Consider the following 16,116-nt stretch of genomic DNA (forward strand, 5'->3'; position numbering starts at 1 on the left):
ATCTTTCAGTAAATTATAAATGACTTTCCGACTTCTACTGAGAACTTTTGCAATTTTAGAAATAGTAAAGTTTTCTTTCTTTAATTTCAAAACTGTTTGAATCTCTTCACTATTTAGCTGTTTTCCACGTCCCATTGTTTGAATCGAAATTTGTAAGGTTTCTAATGAAATTCTTCTACTTTTCACTACGTCTACACCACTCAGAATACACAGAAATACTAAGGAATGGAAACAAAATGCTTGGTGTGCTATCATTTCGCCGACCGGATTTCACAATCATTGTTGATAAATACAAGAGGAATAGCGAAGATACAGTTTCAAGCTCATATACCTTATTACTACAAGGTACTGTTTATATGCCATTCGTCAAACTTGGGAAATTCGGACTCTATCTATGAGAAATTAATGATAGCACACATGTGCTATCTTTTTGTCCAAGGGTGTAAGATATCGCGATTGTTTTTGGTATTTTCTATCGCGGATAAGTATTAGAATTTGAATTTGTCGCGTTTTCTGTCGTTTAATTTTTCATCATTTCTTTCTTTTTTTTCTCTTCTTTTCTTTTTTTTTTTTTTTTTTTTTTTTTTTTTTGTCACTAGCAAATTTATAAAATAACATCGAAAACGCGATAAAGCACCCCTCGCGATCTATTTCGAGAAATTTATACCTTGCAGTTACGGACTTGAAAAATTAGCGTTGCGAAATAGAAAAATGCCCCACTCACGGTTTGTTCAGGATTCTATCGAGTGGATCGTCTTTCTGGCTATCGGATCTATTTCTTTTTCGGCATCCCCTTGAGCTTTTGTTAATGGAAATACCATCGAACGGTATATCTGTTCGATGCTGATGAACATTTTTAATTCGTTGTTACAGTACTTAAAGTTATTATAAATGGTTTTATTTCGTAACTATATGTATATTGCATTTGAGAAAAAATGAAAAGTGATATATCGATATGTTCGAATTACTTAAATTTAATATGATATAAATAATTGTCTAGCAAATGAAAAAAAGGGCAAAGCAATGATAATGAAGTTAATAACATTTTGCAGAGTATTAGTCTATTTGAAATATATCGTTAGATCATTAAGATTTTATCTCCTTATTTCAAAATATAAACAGTGATTGTTCGTTATCGGAGTTATAACTTTCTCGTGTATAGTATTTTGGATTAATTAGCCACAAAGTAATCTTATAAATGTTTCAATGCGCTGTGCATAAGTCATCGTTTATTTTCAAGAATCTTGAAAAAAAAGAATCATAGAAAACGTTGTGCGAATGAAATTTTCCATGAATTTGATCGATAGCGTTGACAATAACGGTTATGTTTTTGCCTGTTGCTTGCTTCTAGAAACAAGTTAAATAGATAGAGTGTTGCAGCGTGAAAATCGATAAATTCTTGTCTGGATAGGTACTAGTGTGTAAGCGAACAGGGCAGATGCCTAATTTTTATAGGTTTTTGTATATGCTAACGGCAATTGAACTCGGCACTTGGCCGCATGGTGCAGCACTAGTCCAGGAACAAGAAGGTCCATAAGCGTGCGCACTCTCGTTTCCTCCCTTCTAGTATCGGCCAGTACGGGCAGAATCACAGATCCCTTGTTATTCGATGTATCGTTATGGAATTCCCGCTGGATCGACACTCTCTCCAAATGACGCACGATTTATGTACGCGTGTGGTTTATACTATCGTTATACTAACATATGCTAGGCTGTATACTAGCAAAGAGGGAATTAGAGTGCTCGCGCGCGTCCTTGCGTTGTCCCCTATACAAGCGCTGTATCAAACGGCCAAGTGTTGCAGCGGTTTAACCACAGACGAGTATACGCATAAGATAAATCACATATAATCCAAGTACGATCGTATTAAATAGGTTTCGACACTCGCTAGGGAAAACCGTTCGAAAATTGAGTCCTCAAAAATTAATATGCATAGATACTACTAGATTAATAAATTATAATGTGAGTATTTTTTAAATTAGCTTCATATTATACTATATTCAATTTTAGCTATCCTAATTAACTACAGTAAATAACAAATGCAGTCATTGTCAATTAGATTTCCGATTAGGTGGAAACGTTTTAAAACTTTGTATAACACAGATATGAAATTATTTGAGGCAAAAGCACCAGTGTGCGTAAATTTATGTGCGAAACATACGAATCTGAGCAATTTCGCTAAAATGTGAGTCCGATTAGCTACGCAAGTACGCGTGTTACGGCTTTTATTCGTTTCATTTTATACTAAAAAACTTTTAGTATTTATCGGAAGTTCGTATTTATTTTATTTGTATAGCTGTTTAGTAGATCCGTGTGTATAGCTGCATTTGCAATATGTAAACAATCAAATTACGTGGTATTATACGATGTTGTAGCAGCAGTAAAAATATTTTTGTTTCGTTTGCCGGTCAAGGTTTTAAAGTACAAGTATAAAGTATAATGTATAATAATAATTTTTAATTATTTAAATTACAATAATATATAATATAAGACGTTATTATTTATTATACGTATGCATTGTCTATCCTATCATATATATATATATATATATTATTATGTTTTATGATGTTTATGTGCATTATTTAAAAAATTAGAATCAATTTTCATTATTTTCTTTCGTAGACATATCTCTGCTCTTAAATAGTTTTACGTTCTCGTAATTTTTCGTAATTTTCTAGAAACGTTACGATGATTCTTTTGGCTGAACGAAACGAGGAATAAGAAAAAAAGAGGTGGAAACACAGAGGTGAAAGAGTTGATAAAAGAAGTGGTAATAAGTATGAAAGAGAAGCCTGAACTATGTCAATGAAAATGGAAGGAAGGAAAGCTAAGTCTGGATAGAAGGATACGGGAGCCGGAAAAAGGACAGAGGAACGCAGAAATAAACAGGGAAAAGGGAATAACGTAATGATTAAAGATCTCTGAATGAATAGATAACTAGAAGAGGAGGTTGGAGGATTTATAAAGAAGAAAGTGGAAACTGAGATGGAAATAAAAATATTACCGCAGATTAAGAGCAAAAGGAATATTAGTACGACAAGAGTAAGATTGGCTGGCATAGAAGACAAGAAAATAATAATACGGACCAAGGAAAAATTAAAAGTTAGAGACACTATATATATATACAGTAGCGGACAAAAGTTTAAGACGATGATTTGTAAACCGGATTACAAACATCTTATACGCATATTGTTCTTCTATTCGGTTTGTCTCTTTGGAATAACGTAGCTGTATGTTTGACCTTCGTAACCTCAGACAGTCAGTTGTTAAATACAAACAATGTAGGAGTTACAACAGTTAGTTACCGCCTAGCACTTGGAAACAGTGGACATTAGTTTAAGACGATCTGTGTAAAACGTGAGTACGAGTACAGTTTTTGAACATTTTGATTCTGGAATGTCAAAATCATTGTTTAGTGTACCTTTTATTGCTTAAAATTCATTTAGGTAGGAACAGACTATGGGTAAATCAAAGAATTTACTTGAAAACGAAAGGGAACAAATCGTAAGGCTGCGAAAGCAAAGTAAAACCTTCACCGAAATAGCAAATATAGTGAACAGGTCAGAAACAGCTTGTAAACAAGCTTGGTATAAATGTTTAAAGACAGGCATGTATTGCGATCAACCGAAAAACGGAAGACCACGGAAAACAACACCGAAAATGGATCGCCGGATTCATCGATTGAGCGAAAAGGATCGTTTTCGTAGTGCAAATAATATTGCTGCGGAGATAAACTATGAAAACGATACACAAATTAGTGCTAGAACTGTTAGGAGAAGATTAGAAGACTTTAACTTAAGAGGACGAAAACCCCAAAAGAAACCACTGCTGAGTTCTAGGAATCGAAAAAGACGACTTGCATTTGCTAAAGCTCATAAGCATTGGACAAGTGAAGATTGGCAAAAGGTATTGTTTTCTGACGAATCGAAATTCAATCGCGTCTGTTCTGACGGGATACGGTACGTTAGACGTCGAATTGGCGAAAGTTTGAAAACACAGTGCGTTTTAAAAACTCTTAAACATGGTGGTGGCAACGTTATGGTGTGGGCGTGTTTTTCTCGAAGCGGCCCTGGTCCGATATGTCGTATCAATGGAATTATGGACCGTTTTCAATACAAGGACATACTCAAGAACACAATGTTACCTTTTGCACGCAACAATATGAGTGATGATTTTATTTTTCAAAATGATAATGATCCGAAGCACACGGCTCGGGTTGTGAAACAGTTTTTTCAAGAAGAAAATATCACCGTGCTGCCGTGGCCGTCGCAATCACCAGACATTAACCCAATCGAGAATTTGTGAAGCATCATAAAAAAGACAGTACAAGGTTATAAACCGAAAAATTTAAATGAACTTTACTCTACGATTGAAACAGCCTGGAATAATATTACGGTAGATTAATATAAAAAATTAATAGATTCTATGCCAAGAAGATGTACCGAAGGGATAAGAAATAACGGATATTGAACAAAATATTGAATTTAAACAAAAATTGTGTATATTTTTTAACCAAAAATTAATATTTTTTGTATAGTCTTAAACTTTTGACCGACGAAATATTATACAGATTTCGTTCCTTTTTTATAACTTAGCTATTGAGCAAAATATCAAAATGAAATTTTTTTTCTAAGTGTACAAACAAATGTACAATTAGTTAATACCAAAAGTAGAACACCGTATTTATATTTTTTATGGAAAGTAAATCAATTATTTATTTCTTCCATTTCGTCTTAAACTTTTGTCCGCTACTGTATATATATATATATATATATATATATATAGAGAGAGAGAGAGAGAGAGAGAGGAAGGCGTTTGATCTTAGTAAGAGAGGATTATTTCTTGAGAAACCAGCCGATAAAAATTAACAGGGTACTCGAAGAATTATAAATACGCAGAGAGCAGGGGAAGAAGAGATCGTTTAAAAGGAGAAAGTTTAGTGGCAGAATGTGCATTATTTATAATATTAAGGAAATTAAAAAGAAAGAGAAGGCGAAAGAAACTGAAATAATAAGAGAAAGTGAAACATGGTTTCGCGCCTGAAATAGTATAAAAAATAAGAGCTATAATATTAGTAATACACACGTTAAGCAAGAGAGAATGTAACTGACCCAAAGGGTTTTTAGTAAAGACTGTAAGAACAGATGTTGAGATTCGTTTAGTCGAATAGCATGCCAAAGAAAAGTAAACGAAGATTACCGATGAATCTCAGAAGCAGGGTTAGATAGAATTACGGTTTATTTATAATATAGATAGAATAGCGTGAGTACAAATGTATACTATCTGTATGACAAACACTAAATGATAATAATTGATACGATATAGAATAAGAATGATTATTTAAAAAAATGAAATGTAATGGACGATCGCCCAACGCAATAAACGAATACACTATACGTATATACGTACAGTCTATTAGCGGTAGGGTGTATTATTAAATGTATAACTTTTTATCATTTCTAATTTAAAAAATATGTAACGTTCCGTTTTATAGGTTTTATGGTCTGGATTTATTATAATCGTTTTAATAATAAATAAGAACCTCGATTAAAAGGTAACCAACTTTTAAAACATTCGAAATAAATCGCAATTTTCCGCGTGTGCGCACAACGCGAACTTTCTTAGCTTATATGTTGATTTTCTTGCGACTCGATTTTCCCACGGTTTCTTTTATGCTTCGGTATATGAGCGTCGAGACTCGTTTGATCGTGAGTGGTGTGAGATCCGTTTATACGACGGTGTCTAGGAGAGTGGTACATTTGTCGCCACGTTTCTATCAGTGTTCTGTTCATTACGGATAGTCCAACTTCCCTCGAAGGAATGATCTACTCCAGCGGTCCTTGACGGTCCTGCATTCCGTGGAACCTCGGAGGGCCTCGAAATCCGTATTCGATATACACGCAAGTTATTATTATATACGAATAAAAAATATATAGTTTGTACAAATAAATACGCTTGTATCTCTTTCTACTTATTTATTCATACGTAAGGAATCTCATCTGACGAAATTTGAAGGTTATCGACGAGTGTTTTGCATAGATACATATTATTTTAAATTTTACGCAGATCTTGGGGATCTAGGACAGGAAAAGATTATTTAACGGGGACTCGTGGTAAACAAAAGGTTAGGAACTGTCGGGGTGTACTCGTAGTATCGCTTGCCTTTAAAATTAACCTAATGTGACAATTTCTTATAAATGTGCTTTTTAACACAAATTAACTCGGTAATGCGCGTGCAAGGAGGAACGAAAGAGAAAAAGGAAGTATAAAAAAGGCGATATCTCTAATTTCTACTCGACGTTAATGGCGAGGTTCTTACTGGATTAATAAAAGTATAGAGCGCTATCGCAGGCGTTGTTGAAAAATCGAAGCGAAACCGAAACCCACTAACATGTATGACGTTCAGTCTTAAACGAGTTACAGGTAATAACGGACATTTCTTGGATATGCACGTTATACACGGGGCGTTTAAGGCACGCTCGACCCTTGTTTATAAAGAGGAGACGAAGGAAAGAGAAGAGGAGGTAAAGGTCAAGCGGCGTAGATCCGGTAGTTTTCACATCGTACTCACCATCTTAACTTCTACACGCGACGATGGTGATTTTTGACCCAGAGGAAAAACTAGATCATGGTGTATCGATAAAACTTGTCACAATAGCGGAAAATTATTCAGCCGAAAGTTCACTCGCGTCAAATAGTGTCTTTTGACTCGCAGTTTAAAGCTCTATTTTCGAAACGTTTTTTCGAATAGCTTCTCGGCTGGTTGATCCTGACTTGATCCCGACTCGATCCTCGCTTGATTCTGGCTTCTACATCACGGTTGCGCACATCGAATCGCTTCCATTCACGGAACTTTGTTCGACTTTTGGCAGGAGAGAAAGGAGGGTGACGGTGGTAGACGAACGAGCCTCGCGGTCGTGGCACGTTTTTTATCCGGTAACTAATCTTTTATTGGATATTCTTATTTTCGATGCTTTTATCGGATGTTGTCTCGTACAAAAAATAATCGCGAACTCGCGACGAAATCGCGGTTACGTACTTGCCCTGCTGTTGAAATGCCGTTGAAATTGTTCGCCTGTTTGTTATCCTAAAATCACAGTAGAACTCGATTTTTGTCTGGAAATTGTCATTTTGCAAATTAGATTTTTCTACAGAGGTAACTCGATCGTTGCAAGAACATAAAAGGAACAATCGTGCAACTTTGTTTCTCGGTATTATTATGCTATTTTAATAAGATATATCTGATTTTGAAGCGATAAGTTTTAACTTTACTTATAGAATTGAAATCTTTCGTCGAAATATTTCGAACGTTTGTTCGTAGGATGTTGTTGGCGACACTCGTTAAAATTATATAACATTACGCACATAAGTAATTTCTATTTTAGTATTTCTTTCTTACTACATGAAATATCTTCTAAAACCGTAACGGTACGAATTACCGTAACGGTAAATCATACGCGTATTTCTCTCAAGGTAACTTTTCCATTCTTCGAAAGTCATGATACAAGTAGTTATTTGCAATCGTAAAAAATTAAAAAATCGCTGTTCGATCATTCGTGGAACCGCTGGTAATCACAGTCTCCAGCGATCCCTTCCTCTTAGTATCAAAGAAAAGCCTCTTCGATCATCTTCATAGAGATGCAGAAATAAAAGTTCCTATTTCACAGATGGTATCTACGCGATAATTTCATTTTCCTTCGGATAACCGTCTACCAACGAGCGATCGCGTCTCTTTCGCGTTATAAAGTTTCATACGGCGAATCAAATTTTCATCGTTGGATTATAACCGGCGAGGCGGCCGGTCTGACGGCAAATTGGCATGCCGCGCCGCCTCGTTTCTTTTCGCATCGTCGACTCGGCCGCTTTCCTCCTACACCGAGCGTAAACCGACACACGAAATGGACGATAGGGACGTGACAGAAGGAAGGGTGGATTTCCTGGAATCTCGTTACACTTTCCCGCTAACTTGGCTCCATCTGCTCGGGATCGTGCGTGTGCGCATGCACATTTACAGGCTCGATTTGCCGGAGAAAATTTTCTAGCGTCGACAAAATTTCCTTAACGTGGTTACATCTCGATCCATTACGTGTTACAAATTTTATCGGCTTTTCGTTTAGAGTAACGAGCCATGGAAATTGCTAAATTACGATGTATTTTATTTGATGTTTACGATGATTTTTTATTTTTTTGTTTAATACAATTATTAACATTTAATATTTGATAATTAATAACGATTAGAAAATACGAAATTGAACGATGCTTTCTAAAAGCATTGGAATTACTTACAATGTTGTCAATTTTGTTGAAAAGAGCAGAAACAGCGATCGACGTTGCAAATATTTCTTGTAACTTTAATTCTGTAACGAGCTGCATCGTTCGTTACGTGTATTCGTATCTTGCAAAAAGTATGCTTACTAGCTGATACTTAAAAATCGTGCTCCATGTTCGATATGTTGAACGTGTTGCGTATTTTCTGGACAAAGTAACGTTTTAGCAAGGATTAGTTATAAATTGATCTATAAATTTCTCTCATCGCGACGAAACACCATATAAAACACTGTAGAATCTGTCAACAGCGGTTTTCATTGATTTGGATCATAATCGGTAGTATCATAGTAGTATTAGATCATAATAGTTCGATCGGGCCACATTTACGCGAGTTACGCGTGTTCGAAGAAGATGTCCCAGGTGTCCGTGTCTCAACGTAGACTGTTGCACGCCTAACATTCGCTCGCGTACTCGCTCGAAGGTTATCGTCGGAATAATTACTCGTAGCAGCGCACCGTGTACATTGTTCACTGGCGTTCGATACAAAACAAATCTTAAATGTGCGAAAAGGAAGAAAAGAAGCTTTAGAATAAAAGATTTAGATCGTGGTAGACGTATAATGGATCCTTTTCACTATCCATCATCGATCCTACGTACACTCGAAAGCGGACGTATATTTTTTGCTTATACTGGCGTCACAAATTTACACATCCTGAAGCATTCAAGTATCGACGTTCACTTATGAATCGCCCTTTATATGCAACGCACAGGCAGAATATTACAATGTAGTGTTCCACGAGTGACAAACGATAAGAAGTGCACGGCCTTCGGCAGTTTGACGATTCCAACGTTGCATCGATGCAAACGGCCACCGCTTCGAACGCGTGTTCTAACCTAAGATTAATTGCTTGCTCGATTATATATCGTCCGATGATCCTGTGTATCGGAGACCGTTGAAATCGTCCAAACGTCCTTCGTTCTGCCAGGAATGAAAAAGTATGGCGAGCGATCTAAAAATATTGAGGTGACCTTGATGTCTAGCGAAACGAAAAAATTATTACCATCTAAATACCACGTATTACGGCTTCCTCTGTACCGCGTGACTTTTGTACAGGGACGTGGATCGGGACGAGGATCGGCGCAAAAAACCGGCCGAAGAATCCAGGCACCCTCGCGAAGACGATAACGGTCGATCATAAGGCATCGCTCCGCACCGGCCACTTGCACGATGACACACCACCCAACGATCGACGTGCGTAACGATAGCTTATCCGTACTTGCGTATCGTGCTCTGTAAGCTACAAAGCTTGTATGTAAGCTACGAAAGTATTTTAATAAATTTTAATAGATTGGATCGATGTAGATATTATTTACAAAAAAAAAAAAAAAAAGGAAAAAAGAAAGGAAAAACAAAAAGAGAAAAAGAAAGACGATGTTTAAACTGGGAATAATATACTCACGAATTAATAAACACGGATAATATGTCATAAAGGATGATACCGGACGTAAATATGGTTCAAGAGCATTTTAATTTTTAAATTTAATTTCTAAAATACGTACATGGCTGTTATGCATTATTTATAGCCGGAAGAATGAAAGATAAATCGGAATGGATAGGGAGAGGATCATTCGGACACGAAGGCGAACGCCGATCATTGCATCTGCGTGTTTGTCCGTTGTCAACTTCGTGGTCACGACGACGTGTGAAACGAGTCGTGAAACGAATAGAATCTCAGAAGCATGTGCCATGCTCGGGGCATGCTGCCAGAAATTCGTTCCATTGCGATAGTTGGCAGATTTCGTGGTGATAAAGGCGCGTTTCCTCTCCTCCTCTAAACTTATCGGACAACGGCCGCGTTCGAATACCGATGGTTTTAGCTTGTAGTAAAATATTAGAAAATGGAACTAACAACCACGTAGCGCTTTGGAAAATTGGCGAGTAATAATAAGTAAAGCTAATAAAGACGAGACATTCTATGTCATACTAAACGAAGTTACGCGTGTCGAACGACGTTTCCCCTTCACTTCTATCAAGCGCATTACCGCCCCACTGCGAGTAAATGGGTACTTACGAACATTTCGCTGAGAGGAGAATTAAAATAACGAGTAAATTAAACGTTGATTTTATGATTATCGTAGATCCCCCCCCCCTCTCACTAATTCAGCCTGCGAGAGCACAACACAAGTAATAATCGCGATAGTAATCGTAATTGTTCGATGACTTCTTTCGTTATTGTTTTGACATTGAGGCTTGTCGAGCCTCGTACGTTCTTCCGCGCAACTATAGTATAACGAATAAAATTCAGTTTTATTCTTTTTCCCGTCAATGAAACGACGATTTATTCGTTAGCTCTAAATAGGGGTGAGTTTCTAATTTGAGAGGAGGTTGAGAAAGGAATTACCTATCTATGGAAGAATACGTACAGTGTCTATGTAGAAAAAAAGCTTGCCCGTTTTCTTTTTTTTTTTTTTTTTTTTTTTTCGATAAGGCTATGTAGAATTTTTGTAAATACTATTATATGCCACAACTAGAAAAATACTACATACGTTACTACTATACGTTATATTATACGCTATATTATATATTTTTCGCATGCTAATACGAAATAACTTATTTATACGTATTGTACGTACTTATTTATTGGCAGAGCGACATTTCAGAATGCGTAGTACGTTAGTATCGCTAGTTGCTAATTAGTTGGAGATAATGCAACAGATATTATTTATCGTGGCATTTGAAACTTTATAGACGATAAATATATGTATAATATATATTTATATATATAAATTCTGTAGCGAGTATTCAAAGTACCAAAGTTTATCGCAATATACGTTATTGTATAATACTTTGATCGCTTTATTCTATTATATATTCATTTACACTTTATATGTCTTCTTATTTTATGCAGAATGATTATTGGATAGACGTTTGAAAGGAACAACAGAGATGGAGATAAAGATAGAGACGGAGATAGACGCGCATAAAGGATGTAGATGTGCAGAGAGCGCTGATATGGTACGTACGCATCTCTGGGGAATATGAGAAGGAGCAAGTTTGGAGGAGATTACGGAAGAAGGACGATGATTTTTAACGTTACGGCGAAGAGCATAATGATGTACGCGGTAGAAATATAGGGAATAGAAGATAGAAAGTCGCAGAGAAGAAACGAAAACGGGGAAAAAATATATAAAAGCTGACTGCTTAAGCCTTAATGCGCTCAGAAGAGAAATTGATATATAGGAAATAGATGTATGATAACAGGGAAGAGTGGAATGACACGAGCAAGGGAGAAATTCTGTAAGAAAGCAGGAAACGGGCGGCTGGAAAATGGAAAGCAGAGACGATGGAAGATATAGCGAAAGATGTATATATATATATATATAGGAGAAGAGAAGCAGAAAAGGAAAGGAAAGAATGGCAGCTGAAGAACTCAAAGTATGACAGAGAATACGTGAGACGGAGGCAGGGAAAGGTACTCTTAAATAAGTAAAATACCAACAAGAAAAATGAAAAGCAAAGAAGAGAAAGATGGTAGCTAGATTCAGAGTATTCGGAGTATTCGCAGTAATTTAAGTGGGTGGCTAGTAAATACTGGGCGAACGAGGAGAAAAAGAAATCGAAGAATGGACGAAGAAGATGATAGACGAAAGAAGGTTAACAGGCAATAAGAGGAGAAAGATATTTGTTACATATGTTAAAAGATGCCTATGTTTTATACCCTTAGAAAGGGATCGTTAGTCGTAATAAGAAATAAGTAAAAACAAGGATCGAATAACACGAAACGTTTTCTACTTTCTCAACGTGTACGTACATATTTCGGTATATCGTGTTCTATTTATCAATAAACGTATGTATTCGTACATTACATATTATTATCCAGAAGTTTCGCTACTTGGTTTCACATTTTACTTTCCACGATATCATTGAATTCTCTGAAGAGAGAAGAGAGCGATCCATCCATATTTTCATCTTGTTTTAATATCGGAACAGATCGATAAAAGAAAATTGGAAAGATAAACCTTTCTCCGCTTAATGCATACCTCCGTTTTCTTCGTCTTGTTTTCTCGTTCCTTTCGGTAACAGACTACCGATCGATTCTCCCGTTTTGCATCCGTCTGTCATGGTCCGACTGCCTTTTTTTCTTTTCGCGTAGACGTTGTTTTTTCACCGAAACCGTCCGGCCATCGAGTATCGATACAGTTTTCCTCTGGTTCGTACGTATCGCAAATTAATGCAGCAACCAGAGTGGAATAAATTTCAAAGGATCTGTGACCAACGTACCAGCGAATTTTCTCCAAGGTGATTACAATAAATATTACTTATTGTTATAATAACTTTTTAATAAAAGTAAATAATAAAATCATTACGATACGATTGAAATAAAACTATGACAAAACGTAATCTCGTTTCTGTGCTGTTCTTTACGTAGAATGTAAGATTATTAACGAAACGTAAGGAAAATTAAAAATTGGTAAATAGGTTTTTACCTATTAACGCTGCGTGCTATTTTTAGCCAGTTAGGCGACCAGCCTCAACCATATTGGTATTTAAAAAGATGAAAGATAATAAAGCACTAAGCATTAAACGCAAGTAGGTAATTGAAACGGTTTTAGAAAGAGAAAGCACTGAGAAATAAGATATCATAAATAGTGGGCAGCGATAGGGCAGAGCGATGGAGTGAGTGACGAAAGAAGACGAAAGAAAACGAAAGAAGACGAAAGAAGACAAATTCGGTGAAACGACCAACAGTCTGTGTTAAATAGAGTGGCAAAGCGACGAAAGTACAGAAAGGCGAGCGAGTTGGCCGAGAGGACGGAAGATTTAAAGCCGCGTATAAGAGAGAGCGTGTGTAAAGTGTAAGGCGTAAAGAAGCGGCGACTGCGAATGGTGCTCGAAGAGATTCGTAATTTTGGTAGAGCGAGAAAAACAGAGTGGTGTCCGTGTAAAGAAAAAAAACGGAGTTTACGTACATAGGGGCGAAAGTAACGAGTAACGAACGGAAGGACGAGGTTAAAGTAACCAGGAAGAAGATCCGGTACGAAGGGCAAAAAGAAGACGCGGAAGGGAGGTACGTGTAACAGCTTGGAGAGACGAGTAGAGAGCGGAGCAACGGGAGGAACGAGGGAACAACGTGGCAACCAACATGGTTAAATAGAAGGACACGCGGAGAGGAAGAAGACGTGGGAGTGGAAGAGAGGCGGAAGAAGAGGAAGATGCTGTAACTTATAACTACGACTCGTGCTTTAAATGAAACGTTCGTGTTATATTTTACGGCCTCGATCCCGGGCGAACATCTTTTGGAAATTAATTACAAGTGGCGCGCTCATCCTGACTAAGAGGTTATGTACCGGCTATGAATTAAGTTTTATCCTCGTTTCTACGGTTATACCGTTACTGCCGCGGCTAACGAACGAGTCGGTGAGTTTAAAAAATCGTTTCGCGCGAGATGCGCAAACGCGGTAAATTGATGAAGGTGGAGACGAGAATGGAGGAAGAAGGAATTACAAAAGGGGGTGGATGAAGGTTGGTAAACGACAGGTTGGTTCGCAACGAAGGCGATTAATCGGAGAGCGTTAAACGCAAGGTCCGTGGCGAGAATTAATTTCTATTCCCTTTTTATATACGTCTGCCACGGAGAGATGAGAATAACGACCGACGATAAATAACGACCACTGATAAAAATATAGCAAGTATGATAAAAGGATAGATTAGGTAAACGGAATGGGAATAGCAGGCTATGTTTCCGTTCAAATGTTTCAAGATGCAACGAGATGCAACGAGAAATCAAATTCTAATTGACCGAATGTTAATTGCGCGCGTACATCAAGTAAAGGTTAATGAGAGTGCGAGGTAATCGATAGAAAATAAATTACGAAGAAAAATTCTCTGGTTGCAATTCGTTGCGATATTTAGATACGATAATCTAACCGATGGTCAAATTTTGTTCATCCACCTACGTATAACGATAGGATGTAGTTGTTAGAAAATTGGGATTAGTTTATCCTTTGCCATAGCTATTTACGTAGATATTTCAAATGCTAAATTCTCTTATAATTGGTTTCGCAAATTGTAGAAACTAGGAAGTTGATTCGAATGATTTCAAAGTAAATGGTAAGAACCGAGAGAGACGCTACGTTGGAAATATCTCGCGGTAATGGAAACGTCAAAGGGAAAATTATAAACAAAGAGAGAAGAGTATAGTAATAGTAATAGTAATAGTAATAGTAACAGTAATAGTAATAGTAATAGTAATAGTAATAGTAATAGTAATAGTATGGCATAGTATAGTATGGTAACGGTGTGTAAGACACAGTGGAAGAAGAAAAACACTTGCCGGCTAAACAGGTTTTAGGTTAACGAAATCGCTTCATCCTGTTTTCTCACTAGTTCACTGTCGATATCGTTTCCGGCAATGAGTCATTCTTTATAAAGGGGAAGATCCAGATACCAGAAACTAGTTTCGCGTTGAATAGTTTATTTCATTCGTGTTTCGTGGTCGAATACGATACTAAGGCGTGTTTCGTCTGGACAACGAAATACGATACCTCCTTTCCTATCGATGACGCGCGAATTACGGCGTCTTATAAACAGCCTAGAAAAATGAAAAAAAAGCAGGCAGACTGGATTTGCTTTTACCGAACAAAATTGTTGGTTAAGCCGCTTTGAGCAAGTAACTAAACGACGATGAATACATAGCGAACAAATTTTAACTGCTATCGGATAGACACACGGATGTGTGTCAGACCGATGCGAGTCTTTGTTCGTACTGTTCGGAGTAAAAAATGTCCTACAGTTTATTCATAAAAACATAGCGGATGATTATCTTCTTACAATTTATTGTTATACAAGTTCCGAGTGGGTATGTTTCTAAAAAAGAACGATAATACCAATTTAATTAATATCCATTTAATAACGATTAATTTATTAATTATTAATTCATATTAGTAATAGTAATGTTACTGGTTAATTTATCGTTACAAATTATTAATTAATAAATTTATCTTTGTTACGAATAGAAGGAAAACGAAGAAATAGAGGCAGCGTCTACTATGCGTAAAAGATTCGAGTAGTTCCGCAAAATGTAATCTTACGTCATACGCAACTGTAAACAAATTATAAATATAACATTCTGGACGATAGGTTGGTTTATTTTACAACTTGGAAATTTTTCACTTGCATTCAGCTAGGTACAAAGACGTGCAAAGAGTCTGTAGGTGGTCTGGCGTAAATTTGAATATCGAAAGGCGATAACTGATTTTGAAGATTTTGTCAACCTGTCTTCGTGCTCGTTCGTCGCCTACTGTCGCTCCACTTTCTTTCTCTCGCGGATTCTCGCTCAACCGATTCTCTCGAGTCACGAGAATAAACTTTTATCCGTATCGTTGGCCTGCACTTTTTATATATGCGAGTGTCGTTCTTACAGCGAATGGTTTCTAGGTATTACTACGATGCTTGTCGCGTGTACTGTATACAGGTGTACCATCGATCAAATTCTATGGCGTGCTCCGTACGACGCGTTACGCACGCACGATACTGTGCTATCTTTCGCGAGTATCTCGGAAACTAAATTTTTCGCAACTTGGGACAGACCGATGGAAAATGTTATTCGGAATCATGCACCCGACCACGTATTCGGAGATGGTCGAAATTAGCGAGAGCCTAGCTTCCCGACAGGTTCACCTTATCGATGGAATGGTATGATTATTTGTTTGAACCGAACGGAATCTGATAATAATTATTTCAATTGGAAAATTGACGTATATATATTATATATATATATAAAACGTACGTATGGCATGGGAACGGCGCGTCAAACGATATCTCTCTTCGTTGAACGATCATTTCAC

General features: G+C 36.9%; 1 long non-coding RNA gene across 1 annotated transcript; it reads left to right on the forward strand.

Annotated features, from left to right (window-relative positions):
- The first annotated feature begins 13,104 nt into the window (after window positions 1-13,104).
- LOC132910373 (uncharacterized) lies at window positions 13,105-14,986 on the forward strand. Its single transcript, XR_009658764.1, has 3 exons — window positions 13,105-14,008; window positions 14,131-14,475; window positions 14,553-14,986. It is a non-coding gene; the product is annotated as an uncharacterized LOC132910373 (long non-coding RNA).
- Window positions 14,987-16,116: the final 1,130 nt, after the last annotated feature.

The sequence above is a fragment of the Bombus pascuorum genome, chromosome 9, assembly GCF_905332965.1.
Source record: "Bombus pascuorum chromosome 9, iyBomPasc1.1, whole genome shotgun sequence".
Lineage (NCBI taxonomy): Eukaryota > Metazoa > Arthropoda > Insecta > Hymenoptera > Apidae > Bombus > Bombus pascuorum.